General features: G+C 34.4%; 1 pseudogene; it reads right to left on the bottom strand.

Moving 5' to 3' along the window:
* Positions 1-750: 750 nt before the first annotated feature.
* Positions 751-24,200, bottom strand: LOC102026745 (annotated as a pseudogene).
* Between the last annotated feature and the right edge of the window lie 1,420 nt (positions 24,201-25,620).

Raw genomic sequence — 25,620 nt, 5'->3', positions numbered from 1 at the left:
AAAAACTTATCAAAATTTTTTTCTGAATACTACTAGCTGAATTTTATAACCATATGTAGATATGTTGAATATTAACATTTAGTTTTGAATAGGAAAATATAAATCATTACTATAAGTTAATAAATTTAGGTAGCAAGAACATATAAAATATATGCAGTAACTGAATTTATAATTTTTATAAATATAATTACTTTCTAGTATTTCAATTGCAGTAACAATATATTGAGACATAGTGGCAATTTTCAGAACCCAAAAGAGATCATCTACTCTTTATTACTTTCTCTTTAGGTATAATATTCAAGTTCATAATGATTCTGCTTATTAATTAACAGTTTCAAATTAGTTCACATATGTATCAAATTTTGGGTCCTGTTATAAATTTAAATGAGATAGATCTTGGGACTACATATAGCAAACTATGCAGTAAAAAATTGCTACATTAGTGTTGCTTTAAAAATTTAGGTCATTAAAGTGGATGTTGTTTTCTAAGATGCTAATTTAAGGAAATGGTGTATAGATAGATAGATAGATAGAGATATATATAGATGTATCAGAAATTGGATAACTCCTTTCCTTATGATGTTGTACCTTAATATAATAAATGCCTTCAAAGGTTAGCTGACTAGATTGGTGATGTCATTTTTTCCCTTTTACTGTTACAAGTCCATTTGGTTTATTTTGAAGATAGTATTTCATTACTTCTGTTGTAGAAGAAAATTATACAATTTTCTGTATATAGACAAAAACAATCTAATTTACCAATTCATGAACCGTTTCAGGAATTGCAGAAAGATGAGCTTTTCTATAGGAAATGTGCTTCAGTTACCATGCAGTACATCCAGATACAATCCATTTCAACTTCTGAACATTTGTTTGGAACACTTGTTTGATGAATATTCAGTTAAACACTTGGATGCAAGCTTTGGCCAGAAGGTCAGACCTGCCATTTGTTTTGGAATATTCCTGAAGACATTCTACTCCTGTTAACTCTACCCACTTCTGTACTTGGATCTCCAATGCAATGATAGATAAGGCCAATACAGAAGGCTTTGCTTTAAAAAATATAATCTTACAGTGACATGACACCGTGCTTCTAGTGTTTCAAAATTTAGGATATTTTTCCTTTCAAATGACAAGTTCTCTTGAGCAAGTAAAAAATATAGTTGTAGAAACTGAAAGGCAGTGGCCCCCTTGACTTTCCAACAAACCTCCAATACAATGTTTTCCATTTTCATCAAATATGAAACTGTGAACTTATGCTGAATTTTTGGATTAAGTCAGATGTCAGTGGGACATTTGTTTGATTTTACAGCCACATTAAAGCAGCCCACTCCAACACATCCAAGGTAATTGGGCTGTACCTTAATTTCAGAGAGTAATTTGTCCATAAATTCACAGCTGGAGAAAATGTCTCTGTATGTAAGCCAAAGAACCGAGTTACTCTAAGATCTTTTACTTCAAAGTCCCTTAGTCTTACAGTCATTCCGAAGCTATTTTCATGTGCAGATTTAATTAGTCTCAAGCTGCAGACTTTTGGCTGATAACTCACCACTTCTTCCAATAGGGTATTCAGCTTGTGTAGCAGTTTCTGGGAGTCAGTTGTTCCCAGTACTTCTATTATCTTGGTAGAGACTGAGGCTACTCAGTGTAACACCCTCCTTTCCTGTGCTCTCACCTCACCCTATGATATGGATACCGGACATGAGAGGCCCAGGAAACAAGGACACTCAGGAGTATGAGGGAAGAGGTCAAAGTAGGGAGAATTGTCCTTGTTGGAGGTCTCCACAGCACCACTGAGTCTATACTTCCCTCCTACCAATCTGATCAAAATGAAGGGGCTGCTCTTGATCTCCAGAGTAATGTCACTCTATCTTTTTGATGAACAATTGCTTCGCTCATTGTATGGTGCCCTCCCTGGTTCCTTCAGGTTCATTTTATATTAAAGCGAATTTTGTTATTTACAAGAATATCTGATTTTGATTTTATATTTCATTTGCTTGTAATATAATTTTAAATCATTTTATCCATTTCAATTAATTTTCAATCATTCCATTTTTAGTCTGGGTATGTCTTTACTGGTAAAGAGAGCTTCTCGAATCTACTGTATTATTGCATCTTGTTTTATAATCCATTAGAGGAGTCTACATCTTTCAAATGAAGAACTAAGATCACTTACATTCAGGGCTACAGTTAAATTGTGTGGAATTTTTCTGTCATCTTGATGATTTTATAAAAGTATTATTGAATCGTTTTTGTTTCTTCATCTAATTAATCTTTGCAGTTGAATGTTTAATGGTACTAATAATGTTTGACTCTTTCCTTTTTCCACTCATTTAACTAGATTTCTAGTAAGCGGTTTTATTTTCTGTATTCTCATGATTGTACTAGACATTCTTTTTTTTTTTTTCTCATTTGAAAATACCCTCACATAATTTCTGTAATGCTGATGTACTATACTGGGTTATTATCATCCCCTAGTTATTAGGGATTAATCAGGCCTGCAATCTCCCAAATGAGTAAACAGCAAAGACTTAACTAAAAGATAAAAGTGGCATGAATTTAGGGCTCTAGGAGATTCAAAACCTTCTAACAGAATGTGAGCTTCTCTGAAGGGGAAGGCTGAGATCTTCTCTGGGTGGTCTGTATTTACTTAGTTATCAGAATAAAGGAGAGCAATTTGTAAGAAGGGCGGGAACTACTGAAGGACTTCTCCAAATAAGGCATTATGTTCATTTAGGAGAGCTATGTTAATTCCAGGAAGGTCTGCACCCAGGAGTGAGATGGCATGTGTGTGCAGGTTCAAGTTGCCCTTTCAATGGAGATAGAAAGAATTTTATATTAGTGAGATATATAGAATTCCAATTAGCCATGATCAAAAAAAATCTACACCAAGGCATATAATAGTCATGATCACAGAAATTGAAAATTAGAACAGACTACTAAAGGCTGTTAGACAAAAGAAACAAATCATCTATAAAGGAAAGCCCATCAGAATCACATCAGTCTTCTGAACACAAACCCTTTTATCAAGGAAAGCTTGGAGTGAAGTATGTCAATCCATAGAAGAAAACAACTTTGAACTCAGATTGACTTACTCCACAAAGCTATTTTTCAAAATTAATGGAGGAATAAGATACATCCATGAAAAAGAACATCTGAGGAAATTCATGAACACCAAATGACCACTCTAAAATATTCTGAAGGAAATTATAGAAAGAACAAGGATTACAACTCCATTAACCCCAACCGGATAAATCCACCATGTAAGACAAGCAGTTAAACAGGGTGGGAAAAGGGGCCAATAACTGGAAAATAACATGGTATTGATAAGTCAATACATATCACATATAGCCACAAAGTTAATGGTTTCTTTTATTTTTTTATTTTTTTATTTTTTAGTTTTTCTCCGGTACCGGGAACCAAACTCACGACCTTGTGCTTGCCAAGCAGGCGCTTTTGCCGCTGAGCTAAATCCCCAGCCCCAAGTTAATGGTTTCAATTCACTAATCAAAAGAAGCAGATTGGAAGAGAAGATGAAGAAGCAAAATCCAACTATATTCTGCATACGAAGAACACATTTAACTAAAAAAAAAAATTCAAAGATTTAAAGACAAAGTATGGAAAACAATACTCTATGTGACATGAACCTGGAATAAAAGCAGAGATAGATATCCTATTTGAACACAAAGGAATTTCATGGTAAGACTCATTAAGAAAGACAAAGAAGATCACAATCCAACAAGAAGAGATGACAATCATAAATATATATGCACCAAAAACAGGTGCACTTAACTATATAAAACAAATATTAACAGGACAAATTAAATAAGCACAAATATAACTGATGGGGGACCTCAATATACTACTGTCACAAATAGACCAATCACCTACACATACAATAAACAATGTAATATTAGAACTGAATCAAAACTGTGAACAAATGGACTTAGTAGATGTCTACAAAATGTCCCAATGCACAACACATTTTTCTCAGCTGTGCATGAGAAATTTTCCAAAATACACATATACCAGCCCATAGGACATGGTGAAGTAGATACAGAGGAATAGAAGTTACACCATGCATATTATCAAGGCATATTAGCAATGACAAAAGAAACCAAAAATTTTCATAAACACATGTAAATGAAATAACACACTTCTGAACAACTAATGGGTCACAGATAAACTTAAAAAAGATTTTAGGCAATTTCTACAATTAAATAAGTATAGCAATGCAACATACTGGAACTTGTGGGACACAATTGAAGTTCTGTTTGGGAAACTTGTAGCAGTAAATGTCTGCATCAAGAAAACCAAGAAATCGGGGCTGGGGATTTAGCTCAGCAGCAAAGCACCTGCCTGGCAAGCGCAAGGTCGTGAGTTCGGTTCCTGGTACCGGAGAAAAAACAAAAAACAAAAAAAACAAAACAACAACAACAAAAAACAAAAAAAAAAAAAAAAAAAGAAAACCAAGAAATCTCAAATAAACAACTTAATACTGAACCTCAAGCTTCTAGACAAAGCAGAACAAGTCAAACCCAAAGCTTGTATGAGGGAGGATATTATGAAGATCAGACCAGAAATTAATGCAGTGGGGACGAAGAAAAAAATAATAATAATCAGTGAATTAAAGAATTAGTTCTTTGAGAGATTAAATAAAATTGACAAGCCCTTAGTCACACTTATCAAAAAAGAAAACAATACACTCCAATCCATGCAATTAAGAAACAAAAGATTAAAACCACACAAAATTCTGTAGAAATTCAGATCATCAATACCTACTTAGAAAACCTGTATTCTGATAAGATAAAGATAGCTGAAAAAATGAAAAGATTCCTAGATACATGTGAGTGATCAAAGCTAAATCAAGAAGATATACCAATACTAAGCAAACCAATATCAGTCAATGAAACTGAAAATGTAATTGAAAACATACCAACAAATAAAAGCCCAGGTCCTGGTGGATACACTGCTGAATTTTACAAGAAATTTAGAAAAACCCTAAGGCTTACTTCTCAAAATTTTTTAATGAAATTGAAAGGGAAGAATCATATTAAAATTCCCTCCTTGAAGCAAGTGTTACCCTGGTACAAAAACTAGCAAAGGATCCAAAGATAAAAGACAACTATAGGTCAATCTCCTAAATTAACATAGATACAAATGTCTTAATATGATACTGGCAAACAGAATGCAGCAAATATTAAAGAAGGTTATACCACATGACCAAATAGGATTCATCCCAGGGATGCAGGGATGGCTGAACATACACAAATCATTAAATATAATATAACACATTAACAGATTTAAGGAAAACAAATATGATCATCTCAATAGATTAAGAAAAAGAACTTGACTAAGTCCAACACTCACTTATGAGAGAAACCCTATAGAAAATTGGAATTATCTCAATCTGAAAGAACCCATCTGTGACGAAGTGACAGCTTACCTCATTCTAAATGGGCAAAAATGATGAAACTTTTGACTATAAAATCAGGAAAAATAAGAGAACATGCACTGTCACCACATTTATTCAGTATAGCTCTGGAAAAATTGACAAAGTAATTTGAGAAGAGAAAGAAATAAATGACATATGGATAGGAAAGAAAAAAGTTAGAATACCATTATTTGTAGATGACACGATACTCTACATAGAATACCCCCAAAACCTCCACCAAAACAAGTCTAGATTTAATAATCAAATTCAGAAGTGTAATTGGATACAAAGTCAACACTCACAAATCAATAGCATTTCTGTACAAGAATAACAAACTTGATGAGAGAAATTAGGGAAAAATATATCCATGCTAAAATCCAAAAAATAATATAGTTAAGAATCAGTATAAGGAAGAAAGTAAAAGACTTTTACATTGAAAGTTAAAGTACTCCAAAAGACTGATGAAAAAGTTACTTATGATTGAAAAGGATATCAGAAAATGGAAAGATATCCTTTGTCCTTGGATAGGAAGAACCAATATACTGAAAAGGGCCATACTTCTAAAATTGTTATACAGATTTAATGCAATTCTGATAAAAATTCCAGCAGCATATCTCAAAGAATTGAAGAAAACAATCCTAAAATTCACGTGGAATCAGAAGCGACCTAGAATAAGCAAACTCAATTCTGGGCAACAAAGGCAAAGGAGGGGGCATTATAATCCCTGACTTTAAACGGTATTACAAAACTACTGTTTAAAAAAAAACCAACATGGTATTGGCAAGACAAAACAGACCTTTGGAGGAATGGGACCGATGAGAAAATGCAGAAACAACTCCAGACATACACGGGCACCTTATCTTTCACAAAAATGCCAAACACCTTCACTGGAAAAAAGATAGCCTCTTTAATAAGTGGTGCTTGGAATACCAGCTTTCCACATGCCAAAGAATAAAACTAGACCAATATCTTTCACCATGCACTACTAAAACCAAAATAGATCAAAAATCTAAATATTAAAATGGGAACCCTAAACCTACCGGAAGATACACTAGTTTAACACTTTAGATATTACTGTAGGCAGACTTTATGAACAAAATCCCAATCAAACAGGAACTATTACAAAGTTGTATCTCATCTTATTAAGAAGGTTTGCATAGCAAGGGAAACCAAGGATAATGAAGAGACGGCACACTGTGTGGGAAAAGTTTTTTCTAGCTGTTCCGTGTACAAAAACCTACTATCTCACATATATAAAGAGCTCAAAAAAATCAGACCTCCCAAATTTAAAAACAAATGGGTGTCTGAAATGAATGCACACTTCTCACATGAAGAAGTAGAAACAGAAAATAAATACCATAAAAAATTCAAAATCACTGATCATTTGGGAGATGAAAATTAATATAATGCTGATATTCCATTTTACTCCAGAAATAATGGTAATTATCAAGAAATGAGCCAATAACAAATGCTGGTGGGGCAGTGGGGAGAAAGGAACACTTCTCCATTGTTACTGAGCATGTAGATTGGTGCAAGCATTGTGGAAATTACAATGAATTTCTTTGAAAAACTAGTACTAAGGGTCCCATTTTTCTCAGCTATTTCTCTTCTTGATATCTTCCTGAAAGAATTAAAAACATTATACCACGGGGATATATGCACACCCATGTTTATAGTGGCACAGTTTTCAGTATCTAAGTCTTAGAAACAGCCCAAATGGCTATCAACTAATTAATGCATAAAGGAGGTTTTTTTCTTTCTTACAAGGGAGTACTATCAAGTTAAAAAACAGGTAATCTTGTGACATTTCTAGGTGAATAGTCGCACCTTGAGACGATACTCTTCAGTGAAATAAAATGGATACACATTTGTAAATACCATATCATTTCTTTGGTGTAAGATAATGAAAGTGTAAATTAGGAACAAAATGTATAATGTATAATTTCAATTGTGAAATTGAAATAAAATATTCAAATAGGAAGAAGACCTAGGGAGGGTGTGGGGGAAAGGAGGGAAGGGATAAGAAAAGCATGCGAAAAGGAGGAAAAAATGGAAACATATCTTTTGTGAATGGGAAGGGGAAGAGGAGTTGAAGGGAGGGTAGAGAATGGAGCAAAAATCAACATGTATCATGTACTGGTACAAATTCCATATAATGAGTGTGATCATTATATATACACCTAAAGAGTACCAATAAATTTAATAAACTAAAAAAGAAATAAGTAAATAAATGTAAAGGTTTGAACAATTTGTCTTCAAGGTCTTAATGTTTTTTTTTATTAATATAGTCTGTTTCTGAGTCTTTCACCTGAGTTTTTAAAAGCTGACTTATTGAGCTTTAAATTTCCAATATTTATGTTTTTTCAACATCTTTTACTTAATTTATTTTTTAAATTCAGTTTTTTGTTAATAAATATTTGTCACAAAATTTTATTGCATTCCTCATAAGGAATTTCTACCTGTACACAATATATTTTAATTATTTTTCTCTTTCTTTTGCAGTCTCTTCAATACTTTTTCTCCCCCTAATTAATACAAGCTTTGTTTTCATTTTTCATTTTCCCTTTATTTAATGGACTTCATTCTATTCCTTTATTCATTCAACTGTTTACCTGCATTCTGCTCAATATCAGTATTCTCAAGAAAAAATAATTTTTTTGAGTTCTATATCACATGCCATCTACTTTGATATTTTTGGAATCTTCTACTAGAAAGTTATGGACAGTATGAAGTGTCTAATTGCCTGAATTCTCATATTTATTGTGTTTCTTTGTTGAGATTTGTCTGCCTGTTTTGATGGATATAATTTTCACTTAATTTGATGGCCATTTTGGTATTAAATCTCTCCTGGTGAGGTGTCTTGGGATGTAATTTTTTGATGCATATAATGTTGAGTTCATTTCCACTGGACAAGATAGTGTAATCTCACTGTAAGTTCTTTGGTTATAATTGCTATGTTTGGGCACAGAGCATAATGTATCAGACTAGGATTTGCAGGGCTTGTAAGAGTGGTGTTTGCTAGTTGTTCAAGGGCTTGAAACTCTTCTCCTTTGATTGGATGCTGGTGTAGAATTAGGTAATTCATGAAGAGAACTCGGAACCAAAAGGAGTACTCTCCCTCTGTGAGATTTCAGTCTATCAGCCCAATGTGATTAGACATAATGAAGCTGATAAGGATGCAGAGGACTTGTGTAGGCATATAGTGACAATTGCCTTTCTCCTTTCTACTGCTACTGTGTGGGTACCTGCTCAATGCAGAGCCTCAGATTCCCACTATCTGTACCCATCTGTGACAATAAGTTTTATCTTTGTTACTGTTCTGCTTAAGAAAAATTTCTTTTTCTTGTTCCAAATCTCACTATTATGCTTTCCTAGAAAAATCTGTTATTTCTTTACATATTAATGATGTAACTGGTTAATTAATTTTTTATGGCTTTCTTTTCATTTCTTAGTGGGTTTTGTAAGTATACAACCCTGAATTTGCAATTAGTGTAAGTTTTGCCTCCTTTTTGAATAATTAGCCTTTAATTTCCTCTTGTCAAATATAATTGGCTAATGTTTACAAAATACTCTTAAGAAAGACATAGGGTAGAAATTTCATTACCATCACTATCTTTCATAAAAGTGCACTTTTCTTTCAGTCTTAAACAGAATCTCATCTTTAGTTTAAAAAGCTGTTTATCATTTTAGAGAACTATGCATGTATCACATTCTACAATGAAATGAAATTTTAAAAAGTGTAAAATCAGGAATGGATATTGGATTTTGTCAAATGGCTCTGTGAAATTAACTAAGAGGACCATGTATTCTCTCTGATCACTTAACATGTTAATATTATTCTAACATTATCTCTTCTGTTATGGTTGATACATTGTGTCAACTTGAGAAATTTAGAAGCTTTACTATGTAATTTTGCAGGGGACCAGTCTGCATGGAAGCTATAACCATCAGAAGTGCCATAGAGGTGGAGTCGCTCAAACCATTTGGAGCTCACAATTTGCCAACAATTTGCAACAGATTGCCTCGGATGCTGCACAGGGAACTACAAGACTTGATGGCTGCCCTGCTGGATTTTAGACTTGCTTTGGTTCCAATCTTTGTATTCCCCTATTTGTAACTTTTGGAATGAAAATATTTATCTTGTGCCATTGAATGTTGCAATTGTTTAACTTTTCAATTGTATAGGGGCTTGTAGCCTTACATCTTAGAGGAGACTTGAAACTTGGACTTTTCAACAATGGTGTAACTGTTAGGAATTTGGCAACTCCTAGATATGGATAAAGCCTTTTGCATAAAGTGATGTACAAAAGTTTTGGGGGAGTCAAAGGGGAAATATTATGTTTCTAATATTATATAATGTTAATAGACTTAGTAGTGGTTCTTAAGGATTGCTAAACCTGTGTTATATTGTTCAAATTGTCAAATAATATGAACAAGTGTGTCTTTGCATCTAGGAAACTTTTTTTTTTTTGGTTTTTCTCCAGTACCGGGAACCGAACTCACGACCTTGCGCTTGCCAGGCAGGCGCTTTTGCCGCTGAGCTAAATCCCCAGCCCCCTAGGAAACGTTTTAAAGAAATCTGTCTGGTTGCCAAGTTGACAAAGGGTGGATTGTAATGGTTGATACATTTTGTCAAATTGAGAAGTTTAGAACTTATCTGAACAACTCAGCAGGGGCCTAGAGTCCTCACTTTGTAAACATCCTCATCCTGTACAAGAAAAGGGCACAGAGACTGTGTGAGTGCTACACCTGCACTAGGGTGGAGAGTACGCTGCTTACAATATAAGGAAGGAAGAGAGGCTTGCTCTTTCCCCTTTTTCCTCTTAATCCTTTGAATCAGGTGATTATAGACTGAAAACCCCAGATACTGTGAGCCAAATAAATCTTTCCTTCCTTAATTTTAGGTGTCAGGTATTTTGTCCAAGAATAAGAGAAAAGTAACCATGACGCCCTCTTTCATCTCTGTTTTCACAGTACTGTAGTTTTCAATGTAGAGGTCTTTTACATCCTTTGTTAGATTGACTTCTAAGCACTTCACTTGTTAATGCTATTGTGAAAGGTGCAATTTTCCTAATTTCATTCTCAGTGAGATTTTATTTGTGTACAGGAATGTTTTTAATATTTTAGTGTTGCTTTTGTATCCAGCTATTGATCAAATCTTCTTAGTAAATCTAAAAGTACTTTGTTGGTCTTTCTCTGTCTTCTATGTATAATATCATATCACCTGCAAATAAAAATAATTTAAATTCTTCCTTTTATATCTTTATTTCAGTTATTTTTTCTCTCTTGTCAGATTGTTCCAGCTAATATTTCCATAGCAATATTGAATAGGAATGGTGATGGTGGACATCTTGTCTTCATCCCGATTTAAGAGAGAAAACTTTCAAGTTTTGACCATTTAAAGTGATGTTAGTGTTTGTTTGTGATAGTTGGCTTTTCTCAGATTGAGATAAAGATTTTCTATTCCAATTTTGTTTAGGGTTTGCTTTATCATAAATTTTTGATGGACTTTTTCAAATTCTTTTTCTATATCTATAGATATAATCATATCACTTTGTTTTTGTTTCATTTAATGTAATGTATTATATTTTTTGATTTGCATGCATTGAAACATCACCACATATCTAAAATGTATAATCTTCTTGAAGATTTCCTATACTCTGTTTGCTAGTTTTTGTTGAGGATTTTTGCATCTGTGTTCATTATGGAGGTTGATCTGAAGTTATCCTTTTTGGTTAGGGTCTTCTCTTATTTTGGTATCTTTGCTTCCAGGAATAACTTTGGGAGTATTGCTTCTCTTTCAATTTCATTAAAGTGTTTGACAAGTAATGGCATTAAAACGTCTCTAAGTTTCTTGTAGAATTCAGCAGTGAGTCAGTCAGGACCTGGACTTTCCTTTGTTGGTGAGTTTTTATGTGTGTGTTCCTTTGTTTTTGTTGTTCTTGTTTTTTGTTGCTCTTGTTTTTATTGTTGATCTATTTGTTTTTTGAGACAGGGTTTCATTATGCAACTCAGGCTGGACTTGAACTCACTTTACAGACCAGGCTGACTTCAATTCATAGCAATCCTCATGTCTCTGTCTCCAAATGCTGGTAAATTTTTAATGTTTCATTCTCCTTGACTGATACTGGGTTATGTACAATATTTATATCTTTTTCATTTAAATTTGACACTTCATACGTATCTAAGAATCTCTTCATTCTTCTGCATTTTCCATCTCATTAAGGTAAAGGTTCTCAACATAGTTATTGATCATCTTCTGGTTTCCACAGGAACCATTGTGATCTCATTCCTTTCATTCCTAATTGCATGAACTGAAGACTTTCTTGTTTGGGATAAGGTTGACTAGGGGTTTGTCAATTTTACTAAACATTTTAAAAAACCAACTCCTGGATTCATTTACTTTCTGTATTGTTTTCTTTGTCTCAATTCCGTTGATTTCTGCCCTGATTTTATAATTTCTTCCCTTGTGAGCTTTGGACTTGATTTATTCTTCTTTTCTTAGAAGTTAAAGGTTTAACAGTAGTTTGTTTATTTGAGCTCTTCCTGTTTTCCTGATGTGAGAGTTCAACATTATTAATTTTCCTCTTAAGTCTGCTTTTATTGCATCCCATAATTTCCATTATGTTATATCAGCATTATTGTTTAATTATAGATAGTTTATTTTCTTCTTTTAGTTCATCTGTGACCCACTGCTTGTTCAGTAGGGTATTATTTAATTTCCATGTGTTTGTAGAGGTTTCTTTTGTGGTTCATTGTAGAGGTTTCTTTGTGGTTTCTTTTGCCATTGAGTTCCAGTTTTGTTGCACTATGGTCTGATAATATGCATGGGATAATTTCAAGGTTTTTTCATGTACTTAAGAATGTTTTATGGGTTATTATATGGCTTATTTTAGAGAATATCTCATGTGTTCTCTGAGAAGATTGTTTATTCTAATATTGTGGTGTGCAACACTCTGTAGACATCTACTAAATCCATTTGTTCATAGGGCTGGTTTAGTTCTGACACTTTTTGTTGATTTTGTCTAGTTGTATATTTGTGACAATTGAATATAAAGTTACCCCATTATAATTGTGTTACTGCTTATTTGATTTTTCTTGTCCATTAATATTTGTTTTATATAGGTAAGTGCCTCTGTATTAGTTGCATATATATTTATGATTGTTATCTCTTCTCTTCCAAGTTTTCCTTTAACAAGTATTTTCTGTCCTTATTTATATGTTTGGATCAGTCTTGGCTTGAAGTTCCCATTGTCTGTGAATATAATAACTACCTATGCTTTTTTTTGAGTTTCTGTGCATGAAGTATGGTTTTCCATCCTTTGACTTTAAGTCTATGAATATTTTCCAGGTCAGTATGTTTCCTGAATACACCATATTAATTGATCTTATTTCTTGATCCATTATGCCTATCTATTTCTTTTGATGTGTGAATTGAAGCAATTTACATTGACAATTATAACTGAGATGTATTGACATGTCTTTGCAACATAATTTTCTTTTTGATGGTTTCCTGTCTTTCCCCTTTTGTTGCTTGTTGCTGTGAGTACTCTTGTAGTTGTGAAGTTTGTTTGCTCTTTCTACAACTTTTTTCAGAATTTTCCCAGAGCTGGTTTAGTGGTCAAGAATTTCTCCAGTTGTTGTTTTCCATGGAAGTATTTTATTTATCTATTAGTTCTAGCGCTGAGTATTTAGCTCAGTGGCACAGCACCTGCCTGGCAAGTGCAAGGTCATGAGTTTGATTCCTGGTACCGGAAGAAAAACAAACAAACAAAAAACAACCAAAACCAATCCAAAAAAACCATATCCATTAGTTCTGAAAGAGAATTTTGCAGGCTACTTAATCTTGTTAAATGTTGTGCTCTTTAAGATTTTGAAATACTTCAGTCCAAGCTCTTCTTGACTTATGAGTTTGTGTTGAGAAGTCTCCTGTGATTCTGATGGGCTTTCATTTATAGGCGATTTGTTTCTTTCCTCTTATAGCTTTTAATATTCTGTTCTTGTGCTGAAATTCTGATCTTAATTATCATATGCCTTGGTGTAGATTTATTTTATGCATGACTAATTGGAGTTCTGTATGCTTCCCTTATTTATATGTCAAATTCTTTTTCCATGTCTGGAAGTTTTCTGGTATTACTTCTCTGAGCACTTTTTTATATCACTTTGATGAGTCCTGAATTTTTTCATTGACTCCAGTCAGTCTTATGTTGTTTTTTCTTGCATCATTTTTGCAGTTGTTGTATTGTCTTTTCATGGTCGCTTGCCATTTTTAAGAGATCTTTCTAGTTGTGGTGGTTAAGTATGACCCTGTCTTCTAGGTCTGATACCCTACCTTTTCTTCTTTTAATTTGATTTTGCAAACTTTAAATGGAATTTTTACTTTCCTGGATATCTATTTGAATCTGTTTCATGAATTCTATTTCTTTCCTATGTTGGGCATTCATGGTTTCCTCTATTTTTCCATGCTCCTTTCAAACTGTGTAGCCTACACTTGCTAAACAAGTCCTTTGCTATGATCATCTTCTCTTTCTTTTTATCTGTGAAATTATTTCTGTTTTTATATCCTCTATAATGTCATATATATACTGTCATTTTATTGGATTCAGGGGGATTGATTCTGAATGCCTCTATATTGCTGTCCCTTGGACTTGTCTTTGGTTGCCTGGAAGTCTGGGATTGCATTTTGCTTGTGTGACCTATCATTTTCTGTTTTTTAAAATTTTTATTTGTTTTCTGTATTGTTGTGTGTATTTTTCTTGTGGTAGGTAGCTTTATTACTGGGATTGAAGCTTCTTTAGTGCTGTGGCCTTCTGATGCCTCCAGTTTAGTTTTAGTTCCCTAGTCAGAGTGGGAATCTAGTCTGAATATTTCCGGCAGGCCTGCAATAGTATTACTGTTGAGTGTGAGGCTGATCTTGGCCATGTCACTGACTCCTGCTACATGAGTTTGTAGTAAGGTAAGGGAATGCCCCTTGTGTGTATTTTTCTGATGTTAGGTAGCTTTATCACTGGTATTGAAGCTTCCCTAGTGTTATGGTTTGGGCCTGAATGCCCTGCAAGTCTCATGTGATCATGAGGGGTGTGCTTTTCACATGCTGAATCTAGTGCTTCTGATTGATTCGTTGTTTAGTGCTGGAGTTGGGGGGATGAGTGCTACTCCCAGCCTAGAGTGACTAGACTACATACAATATAAGGGAAGAAAAGAGGCTTGCTCCTTCCTTTTGCCCTTTTTGCTTTTGCTGTCTTCTGCTGCTGTGAATTGTTGTCTTTTACTATATCACCCTCTCTTAGAGAAAGCTGATGATGGATTGAAATCTCTACAAACTCTGAGCTAAATAAACCTTTCTTCCTTTAACCTTGGGTTTCGGGTATTTTGTCTCAGCAAAGAGATACATGTTACTAACACACCTAGAAAATGTCTGTTCCTCCAAGATGTCTTCCAGCTGTAGCTGGCTTTTCGTCTTTGTGTCTGTTCTGGTATTCTATCTTCCCAGTTACTAGGAATGAAATGTTTCTACCTATTTGGCTCAGCACTCACTTTTTCCACTTTGGGCTGTGGGGATGATTGTGAGCTAAGATTATCACTGTGTTTTCATACAAGTGAGCAAATGTTTATAACAAGTATGTCATCTTGGCTAAAGAAGTACAATTAATAATAACAGTATCATCAAGCATAGCTTAGAAACCACTAATCTGTGGTAACTATTAATTTGATGTCTCTAACCATAGAAGCAAGATCTATACTTGTATAACAACCTTCAACATAGACCAAGAATTTCACTGCAGTGGATTTCCCCTTGATAGAGTGATATTATTCTGTGTAATAGGGAAATATAAGAGGAATCAGAGACCAAACAAAGGAATAGTTGAAGAGAAATATAGTAGAAGCAAGGCTGAAGGACTAAGGATGATCACCAAAATTTTGGGAAGTTGAAAGTAGGGCAAGAAAGAAAGAATGAAGGAGAAAGCAAAAGAATTTCAAGGCAAAACTAAAAGACTAGAGACTGTGTTAATTCATCTGTAAATTTCAGAAAATACCAAAAGATTGGTAAGGATTGAGAGAAACACGATGGAAAAAACAAACCAAACAATAAAAGTCAAAATCTATACACCCCCCAAAATTAAAAAATATAAACAGAAAATTTAAAAAATTCCTCTGATGTCTCCAGTTTAGTTTTAGTTCCCTAGTCAGAGTGGGAATCTAGTCTGAATATTTCCAGCAGGCCTGCAATAGTATTACTGTTGAGTGTGAGGCTGATCTTGGCCATGTCACTGATTGCTGCTACATGAGTTTGTAGTAAGGCAAAGGGATGCCCTTGTCTACAGCTAGCCAAGGCCATTTGATTGCAGGATGCTAGGCAAGTGGTGGTGCCCTTGTCCAATCCAAGACTGGTTGCCTGCTTGTGCAGCAGATCATGGGGCTGAGGATAAGGGATTCCTTCATACTGACACCATCCAGGGCCTCTTAGCTGGTGGTGGCTTTGGACTAAGTTTGGGGAGGTTGTACCCTTGTCCTGCTGCAGGCCAAGGGTTTCTTTCCAGTCCTTTGCATCTAGAGCTAAGGGCTATTATTTGGTGTTTGCTGAATTGGAGTCTAGGTTCCAGCTCCTACTTCTCTGCTGTCCAACTACAGACTGTCTATTGTAACTGGACAGTTCTTCCCTTATTCCTTCCTGGACACTGGCTCTGAAGTGATCCCAGGGCTGTTCTGCTGCTAGAATATGAGCACTTTGAAGATAAAATAGTGGTCATGCCCTCTAGTTGCTACTCCATGGGATTGGGTGTGGGGCACTACCACTCTGGTTTACTCAACAATTTATGAGTGAGTGGCTTGAGATAGTGTCTCATGTTCTCACTGCTGCCACTATCTACACAAGACTCTGCCAGTCCAGGTCAGGTCTCAGTCTCCAACTGCTCCTTTTGTGGGATCTTTCAGGAAGCTGTCCCACCACAGACCACTCAACTGCTGGCTTTGTCTGGCTTCATATGATACAGTGTCCCACTATCACTTTGGTCCACTGTGCACTGCTTGCTGGGGGCCTGCTCTGAGCCATCACTTACTGCTTGCTTAACTTATATTTTCATAGAAGGAACTCATCAAGTCCTTCATGATTATCAAATTAATTGGCAGAGAATTTTCATAGTATTCATGTAGAAGTATTTTATATGTAAACTTTAGCTAATTCTAGCCTTGCTTTTCAAATTTTGCTTTTATTTTCTGATATTGATTTAGAAAGCATACATTTAACTACACTTTTCAAGTATCAGTTTTCAAGTGACTTGGATATAGCTCAGTGGTACAATGTTTGCCTAGCATTCGCAAGGTTTGGATTAGTAATGTTCTCTCTCTCTCTCTCTCTCCGTCTGTCTCCATCTCTTTCCCTCCCTGTCTCACACACACACACACACACACACACACACACACACACACACACACATTTGTCTTATTATATGAAAATACACACAGGTTTGTCTTATTTCTCTGTTTTGTTCTATTTAAAATAATTTTAGCTTGCATTTTGATTAGAGAACATCATCTGTACAAAACACTATTTTCATTGTGACCTAATACATAGCCAACTTTGTAATTACTCCATAGAATCTACAGATGATATATTTTTGTACTCATTGTAATGTGCTGTGTACATCTTCATTAAGTAAAGTGCACTGATAATTTTTTAGGACTTTTCAGGGTTTGTTGATTCTCTTTAGTTTACGTGCCTGATCATAGACCAAACAAGGTATTTAAATTCTCATACTACTTAAAACTTCTGCCAACTTGTCTCTGGATTTTCAAAGGTTCATAGTTTATATGTTAGGATATAATACACACAAATTCGTGATAGATATACTGTGGATATTAGTTTTGTTACCATAAACTTTCCCTTTTGCGTCTTTAATAATTTTTTATCTTCAATTCAAACTAGCTTGATATTTATAACACAATGTCAGCCATGTTTTTAGAAATGGCATTATCCTTTCTTTTACTTTAATATTTTGCTTTTTACCTTTTATGTTTTTCATAAATATAATGCAAACTAAAATTATGTCATAATAGTCATTCTCTTATGTGGATTTTTCCATATGTTTTATAGAACATATTTTAGTATTATTTCAATAGTTATATTTTGGTTTTCTATTTAATATATTTATATTCATTTTAACAGATATATAAAGTACGAAATTGTACATATTTATAGGTTACTGTATGATGGATAATTGTATTTATATATTGAGTAATGAGTTATATTCATATGTCTTGTAGTGTTTAAATCAAGATAAACTATATGTCTTCTCAAATAGCAATCATTTCTGTAGAATGAGAACATTCATTATACTTTCTCCTAGCTTTTTGAAAGATACAGTACATTATCATTACCTATACTCAACTTTAATGTTTAGAAACATAGTAGAACTTCTTGGTTCTATTTAGCTGTAACTTAGTACCTATTGAACAACCTTTCTCCACTCTTTCCTTCCCCTTAATCTCTCCAGCCTCTGGTAACCACCATTCTGTTATGCTTATATGAGATAAACTCTTTAGGTTTCACATGTGAGCAATACCTTGCAATATTTGTTATTCTGTACTAGACCTATTTTATATAACATAATGATCTCCAGTTCCATCCATATTGTCACAAATGACAAGAATTCATTCACTTTTGTATGTGAATAGCTTTTCAAAATATACATTTACCATATTCTCATCCATTTATCTGTGATGTACACTTAAGTTGTTTGCATTGCTTGAGTGTTGTGAATAAAACCGGTTTTATTTTTCTTTGATATGTACACAGTAGTGGGCATGCTGTATCTTGGGGTACTTCTATTTAGTTTTATGATGAATCTTCACACTATTTTCCATAATGGCTATACTAATATACTGTCCCCTCAAAAGTTTGGAAGTCTTCCATGTTCTTTACATTCTCAACATCTAGTACCTTTAGCCTTTGATAATAGCCATTGTTAATGAGGTAAATGCTATCTCATTGTATTGTTGATTTGCCTTTCATTGATGATAAGTGATATTGAGAATTATTCATATATCTATGGGCTACTGTATGCCATTTTTTCTCTTTTTTTTATTAGTACTTATTTGTGATACATGACGTTTACATGCAGCTAGGGAATTTGAAACATATGCATATTGCATCTTGGTCATTCTTACTCCACCTGCCTCCTTCTCCTCCCTTGTCCCTCCTTTTACAGATGCCTTTTCCATCTCTAAAACATCTGTCTCCTCGTTTCTTAATATGATTCCCTGTTTTGCTATTTAAATTGTTTATATTTTGAGTCTCATATTAGAGGCACTATATAGCATTTAATTTCTATATCTAATGTTTCAGTTAGCATTATGGTATCAAGATCCATTCATTTTCCTACAAAGGGTTCAAATTTATCCACTTTTATGGCTGAGTGCTATTCCACTATGTATACATTGAATCTACAAAGTGTATACAGGGAATCTGCACACACTTCCTAAAGTAGTCATCATAATAAGCAAAAGTAATAATAAAGTTGAAAATGAGCAGAAATAAAGTAAGAGATGTGTTGATAAACTAATTTAAATGAGAATGATCAAGACACATTATCTACAGTTGCTAAATCAATAAAATAGTTTTATATATTATGTAAAATTATAGCTGTAGAAAAATAAAGACTGAATATGAAATTTCCAAGTAACTAGAAATAAAACATCAAATGCCAAAGAAAAGATCACCTTATAATACAAATATAGCAAACCAAATGAAACATTAAAAGCAAAAACAAGTTCTTTAATTGAGTTTTATTGTGATTTAAAAATGAAAAATAAGACTAAATAAATCTTTATCAAAAGGTACATTCTACTACACGAACACATGCCTACACATGCGTGTATCAGCACAACTCACATCATCTAAGTCATAGCAGGTTATATGCCCATCAAAAAATTAGTGGATGAAAAGCAATATACATACACAATGAAGTATCACTTAGGCATAACAGTGGATAAATTTGAACATGCAGGTTCCCCAGGTTAAAAGTTATCCAATCTGTAAATACCCACAGAAAAGTATGATTTTGGGTGGTGACATGTTTTCAAATATTTATTTATAATAGTGAAAAGCAATTCTATACTACTTTACTCAAAGTGTATTTATGATATTTCCATCTCCAGCAACTCTCATCCACTCTAACAGTATTTTGAGAGAATTGAAAACTCTCAATATCCACTTTTACTTTCTTTCTCAATATCAGGTTGAGTTTATACCTAAAATTTCCAGACTCTTCTCACAGCTAAAATCTTCCAGTTAATTAAGTTCTAGCCAATGAGAGGTAAACAAAATTTTGAGTAAAAACCATGTAAATGTTCTTATAAGGAACAGACTCATAATTCTACTTTTTTCTTTTTTCTACTATTTTCTTTTCTACTAAGTTTCTTTTATTTACAGTTTGGGATAAGAAAATTATAGCTAGAGAGCCAACAGTCATCTTGGATGGTATGAAATTTTCAAGAGAGAGACAGGGAGATAGAGAGAGAGAGAAAGAGAGAGAGAGAGAGAGAGAGAGAGAGAGAGAGAGAGAGAGAGAGAATCCTGACTGTCTGATGACAGAGTGACATTGTGGAACTAGCAGCTGCCTTACTTCTTTCCCATAAGAGACAAGGTTGTTTGTTTTTAACTACATTTTCAAATTTTATATTGATTACTATATGTTGTAGTACATAATAATTACATTCCTTGTGGAGAGTTGGTACATGTACATAACACGTCATAATTCTTTTTTATTACCTTACCCTTTTCTCTCTCCTCCCTCCTTCCATCTCTGAGTATACTTTCATTTGCAAAAGATCTCACTATTTGCTATTAAATTTTCTGTAGTATATACAGCCAAAACAAAACCTATGAACATGATGCATTTATATTTCCTTTTGTACAACATTCCGAGCAATGCATTGCTATCAGAAACGTGAAGTGGGACAGGGAAAGTGCTGTAGATACAGCCCAGTGTTAGAACACTTGAATTGCCTAAAGTACCTGAGTGTGTTCCTCAGTGCTGCTGGCAAAAGCAGAAAGGAAGTAAGTAGAAAAAAGAAGGAAACACAAAGGAAGGAAGGAGTCAAGGAAGGAAGGAACAAATGAGGAAGAAAGGAAGGAAGACTGCTGAAAGTATTAGTAATATTTATTTTTAATTTGGGGAGTGAACATACTTTCAACTGTCAAAAGAGATGGAAATTTCTTGGTTAAAATAAAAGCAGTATTACTTTTGTTGAAGCATGGATGACATTTAAAAGATTAATTATTTATGTGTTTTAAAGAGAATTTGAAAAAGTATAACAGCAAAGTGCCAACAACATAGACAAAAAGAAAACAAAGCAAAAAATGTTAGAATGATACAGGGTTTCAGAACAAAATGATAGGAATTAGCAGTAGTTGTTAAGTTACATATTTTTAACTTCAATGAATTTGGTCAGATTACCAGCTGTAATAAGGCAATATTGATCAAACCAGTAAAGAAAACAAAACAAAACAAAAGTTACAAATGATAGAGTTTCAGCAAACAAGATGATTGGAATTCAACAATGGTTGTTATATTGCATATTGTTGTCTTCAAATTAGTTGTTCAGATTACCAGATATAAGCATGCAATATGTCATAAAAAGTGTTAACTGTTCCTTTCAATAAACCATCAGGAGTACAGTTATCCTAGCTATCCTTCTGTATACATATATGTTTTTTTCCCTTCCTTCTTTTACTGTTTTTCTCCTTTCCCTCACCCAGTTGTCTCTTCCTTTGAGCAATTATTTTCCCTTTCATAATATCTATTGTACGTTTTGTGGTTATTTATTCTTTCATGTTCTTACATTAGGGAAACAATACGATGTTTACACATGTGGGTCTGATTTATTTCATTTATGATAATGCTCTTTAATTGCATCCATTTACCTATAAAAGCCTCAAGTTTATCTTTTTTATAGTTGAGTAATACTGCATTGTATAGAAATACCAAAACTTCTTTATCCATTCCTCGGTGGATGGGCATCTGGGTTGTTTCCAAGATTTAGCTATAAAAATTGTGCTGCTAAAAAAGTGGGTGCACATATATCTCTGTGGTATGATGTTTTTAATTCTTCTGGGAAGATACCCAGAAGGGGAATAGCTGGGTTAAGTGAGACTTCTAGCCCTAGTTTTGTGAGGAATCTCCACAATGATTTCCACAGTGGTTTCACCAATCTACATTCCCACCAGCAGTGGACAAAGGTTTCTTTTTCCCCACAGCCTCTTCAGTATTTTTTATTGGCTGATTTCTTTTATTTTTTATTTTAAAGATAAAAGGAGGGAAACATTAACAGACATACAACATTTTACAACATATCACAAGCACAATACAGACAATACAGAGTTACAAACAAAGTGGTAGGGAATTAACAATGGTGGTTGTATTACATATTGATATCTTCAAAGTGGCTTCTCATGAAAACAGATATAGACATGCAATACTGTTCAAACAAAGACTCATTGACAGTTTCTTTCAGCATAGAAATAGAAGACAGAAGAACAACCACGTTAACTATCCTGTATATACATACATACAAAATTTCTCCTTCTTTCCCTTCTCTTTTCCCACATCCCAGAAGCCCTTTACTCTTCAGTGGTTTCCTATCATTTCACAGTGTCTATCATACCTCTGAGTTTAAATTAACTCTTTCAAGTTTTACACTAGTGACACAATGCGGTGCTTGCACATGTATGTTTGATTTATTTCACTTATGAGTATGGTCTCTAGTTATAACCATTTAAATATAAAGGCCTCCTCTGAAGAGTAGCCAGTCAGTGTCTTTAAATTTGGTACTCAAGACAATTGACATGGAGTGCTATTATTGAAAAGTATTGAATCTTGTAATTGTGTTGTATTTCTAGTGATGTTTCCTTTATTTACTCCTCTTATTTTCACTACTTTTCCAGTGAGAGATATTGTTTGCTTTGTGGTCTTTGGTAGTGTTGGCCTTGTTGTCTAGGATTCCAAATTATTCCAGTAAGAAACGGCTGTCATCAAATACTCAAAAACAGTAAATGCTGACAAGGTTGCCAGGAAAAAGAAACCCTCTGCACTGTTGCTTGCAAAGTAAATTAGTACAACTACTGTGGAAATAAGTATTGAGACTATTCAAAAAACTAAAGCTAGAAAGCTCATTCAACTCATCTATACCTCTTCTGGGTTTCTTCACAAATAACTAAATATAATTTTATACTTATACATGCATACATATGTTTATAGCAGCACAATTCATAGTAACAAAACATAAATGCAGCCTATAAGCATATAATCAGATAAATGATTTAAAAATGTTTTATGTGAAAGAAACATATGGCAGAGCAGTCGGTGTCAGCAACTCAGATTTTCCAGGACAAAGTGTCTAGAATTTGGAAAACAGTAGTTTAGAGAGGAATCAAGGTGAGAAGAGGTGACCTGGGAAACAGGAGGAAACTGACAAGAAAAATGGGTTAAAGGGTACTGATGAAATAGAACATATCACAAAGGAGAGAGAGGGCCCTCTGCAAATGATGTGCAAGTGAGGGCAAAATTTTAGGCAATGCATGGTGCATTGCCATGAATGAGACAAAGTGAAACCAAAATATTTTCCTTCACAGAGAAACATATTGAGACTGAGGGAATGAGCAATAGTTGGAACCTGGAAGGAAAATGTGGGCTAGAACTTTTAACGTTGCCTTCCACAGTCAAGAGTTCGCAAGTGACTTTAGTCCAGCACCCACCACCACAACTGTGAATTCAGAGAGCTGTCAGGGATACAATTTCAAGGGAAGGCTTGATGTTTGAACCTGGGACCCAGAGCAGCCCCGGGCTCCGAGCTATGCTCCACACTTTGCAGTTTCCAGAATAGATGAGGGAAGGACAGCAATGGGAAACAGCTGTGGTTGGAGAACAGTATGAAGAGTCCCACTGAGAGGCTGCAGCTGGTGAAGATGCACCCAGCTTATTCAGTCAGTGGCCAGGTTTAGTCTGAGTTACATAGGATTTGTAGGTCATACGTGCACCCCTTTCCCACTTTATGCAGATGTCTCTGTCCAGCATCATTCTGGGAGTAGACTGGCACATTAAACTTCCAGCATGAGCAGAGACATGTCTTGGCTTAAGCTCTGCTCCTTAATCCTAAACTGTGGGGAAAAAAACTACATGTTAAAACTAGAAAACCTTTTATTGCTGTTTTTCTTTTGTTTGTTTTAGGCCAGGGATACCACATAATGGCATAAACACATTTCTGGCAAGCGGCAAGGTCCTGAGTTTGATTAAAAAAAAAAAAAGAGTTTTAACCCCATTTTAATTCCGTCATGTTCCCCTTTGTTCACTAATGAGTGTGTGTGTGTGTGTGTGTACATGTGTGTTTTCCTTCGTCTTGCCTTTTTCTTCTCATATAGCTTATAGAGGATAAGGGAATTCTCTCTTGTCTTTTTAAAATTCCTTCTACTTTTATACATGTGTTTTCACCTGCCTTCTTTCTCCTATTTCTTTTTCTTTCCCTTTTTTCTTTTTTAGCACCAGGAATTTAAAATAGGCCTCGTGCTATCCAGGCAGGTGCTGTTAGGCTAAGCTACAACCCCTGCTCCTTTTGCTTACTTCTTACCCTTCATTAATTTTTCCATCTTCCCCTCTTTTTAACTTTTTCTTTAATATTTATATTAACCATGGAATCTTTTCTCATCCTAATTCCTGACACCAATTTTGTGCTCAGTTTTACCTGGTATTCCCATTTCTGATTCCGCCATCACACCCAGGGAGGACAACAGTAAGAGATCTTAACCCAAGAACTCAGACTAGATCAGACTCTGGAGGAATATCTGCAACCAGGTGGAATTAAGTCCTTAGTCCATGTTAGCTTCAGTATCACGTTGGAAGATTCAGAGGAATTATTAGGGTGTGAGCACTTGGACTCTCTGGCAAAGAAGTTACATGTGAATCACATATACTGTCTCACTGGACTATTTAATCTGTGTTCCCATCAGATGACTTACAGATTTGAATTTTTGTTTATTTCTTGTTTTACTTAGTAATGCCAGGTCACATTGTTTTCTTTTACTGTTTTATTGTGTGTTTACTAGGTTTTTGCACTCATGTATTTTTTTTGCATTGGCTCTAATTTCATAGGTATTTCTCTAATTTCTAGGTTCTTTCCCTCATCTCTGCTCCTGATCTAGTTTCTTTACCTTAATCCCACTAAATATTTTTATTCTTTTTCCAAATACATAAACTCCTCCTCCAAAGTTTTTAATTTCCCATACTTAGATCCCCCAAAGTCACTCTTATATTCTCTGGTATTAACCACCAGTCCTCCTCATCCTCATCGTTGGGCTCTTTTACATCTTACCTAGTTTGTTCTCCTTGCTAGCAGCAGGTTCTGACAACAGCATAGTTTTTCTCAATCAGAAGGTAAATTTCCCTCCTGTCATATCTCTCCCTTACCCCCTAAAATATCCTTTGAAAACTCAATACTACTCTGTAAACTCAACTAAAATTATGCCAACAGAATCAGAACAGACATTAAACTTTTCATCTATCACCATCCCCCTTCCAACCTCTGCCTTAGTGTCTTACACTCTTCATATAACCACCCTCCATAGCCCTTCCTCCGCCTTATGTACCTCATTTGGCGTACAAATGATAAATGGTCATTGTGTGCATGGAGGATGGACTAATAGGGAAAGCAAAACTACAAAGACTATCATGTAAAATTTTTGGATGAGTGAATCTGTTGATTCTGCTATAATGAGAATTAATTATTTTGGCAAAACTTAGGGACAGAATCCAAATCACTTAGAGTAATAACATATCAATGCAATTAAAAATGAAAAAGTTAAGATCACAACAGACACTGTTAAAATCCAGAAGATAGAAACTATTTTGAAAAATTATATTTCAGAAAGTTAAATTTTGAAGTAATTGGCAAATTCACTGATACATAAAAATTATCAAAACTAGCCCCAAAAGACAAAAACATGTTTAAGGACCCAGTAACATGTGTATAATTGGACACATTAATAAAGAATCTACCACCTAAAAAAAGCACATGATTTGATGATTTAATTGCTGAATTCTGAAAAACCTTAAGGATATTATATAACCAATACTCAGCTCTTCAAGGAAATTTAAAGGGCTAGAGTGCTCCCAAATTCATTTGTAGAAAGCATT

This window comes from Chinchilla lanigera, unplaced genomic scaffold (assembly GCF_000276665.1).
Source record: "Chinchilla lanigera isolate Chin_1 unplaced genomic scaffold, ChiLan1.0 scaffold00074, whole genome shotgun sequence".
Taxonomy (NCBI): Eukaryota; Metazoa; Chordata; class Mammalia; order Rodentia; family Chinchillidae; genus Chinchilla; species Chinchilla lanigera.
The sequence above is the reverse complement of the archived record's forward strand: the minus strand, read 5'-3'. Positions and strand labels throughout refer to the sequence as shown.